We start from the raw sequence: 1197 nt of genomic DNA, 5'->3' as shown, positions 1-1197 counted from the left end.
ACAGAACTTACTTCGTGTATGTGCAGGCCAGTTAATAGTGCGAATGCGGCACGTGAGGCGTAATGTTACTAATCTGATCAGATAGCAAGGGCCAGTCGGACCCAATTAACACCTCTCAGACACTGATATCCCGTTAACTTTGCTGAGGATTTGTCCTAACCGGTCCTCCCCCTCCACCCCTTCCCCTTCTCCACTCCTCCATCTACTCGCGACTGCTGACAAGTGTCGCTGATATCGTAACACTTCTCACTTAAGCTGTGCATCCTTAAATAGAACAGAATCCCCTCGACCCCCAGACTCCCAGCCGTCAAAGAGTCGGAAATCCACCTTGACAAGGCCGCTCTCATGACCTCTAGCGACAGAGGCGGCGCAAACTGACTTAGCAGAGTCGGCGAAGAGATGATGAATTAGCAAAGACTGGAGGCGCCGCCCTTTTATGTCTTATCTCCAAGCTTTAGGTGGCGCCGCCCGACGTGCCTCTGCGTATGACGGACAACCCTCAAACACTCCCTCGATCCGCGGGTAATTATCGAGAGATGTTTTAAACGATTCGGGTTTGAAGGCGACGTGTATGGGGACGGGTGACAGGTCCACTTGATGCGGGTCGCTTTACCAGCTGCGAATATCTATGGTGTGTGCGGTCGGGATTAATACAAGCTTTCCCTCCTCCTTTCATTTATTCGCGGCGCTACAGTTTTGACCGAGTAAAATTATATATGTTGCATTGTTTTGTTTTTAGTAATAGTAATGTGACTGATGTCTTCGCTTGACTATAAGCTTAGAGCGCTTGGCTACTTTCGTCAGTATTCTTGCTCTCGTTTTTGGGTTCTCTGGAACTGATTCTTAGTTTGCTCCAAATCGCTTTCATACTCTCTTGGGACTCGCGTTTGACACGGCGAGGCTATGCCCTGTTACTGAATTTAGGCATATTACGGATCCTATCGCGAAAACTACTACAGGATTGCAATTGACACCATTCCAGGAAAGAAATTGCTGCTCTTTACCATATGTATCACATCCTTAGACTTTATCCCGTATATGGGAAGTTATGCAATCTTTTGTCGGTGCCGCTCAGGCGATAAACCCGTCTTCCTGATCGCGTCCAAGAAAGGGGCATTAGGGCGATAGTGACGGCCATTGAGGATAAAGAAGAAGAAGCAGGCAAACGGCCGTGTCGCTCTCCAGGGATGCACTCGT

Source organism: Penaeus monodon, chromosome 24 (genome assembly GCF_015228065.2).
Source record: "Penaeus monodon isolate SGIC_2016 chromosome 24, NSTDA_Pmon_1, whole genome shotgun sequence".
Classification (NCBI taxonomy): Eukaryota; Metazoa; Arthropoda; class Malacostraca; order Decapoda; family Penaeidae; genus Penaeus; species Penaeus monodon.
This window is presented reverse-complemented; position numbering follows the sequence as displayed.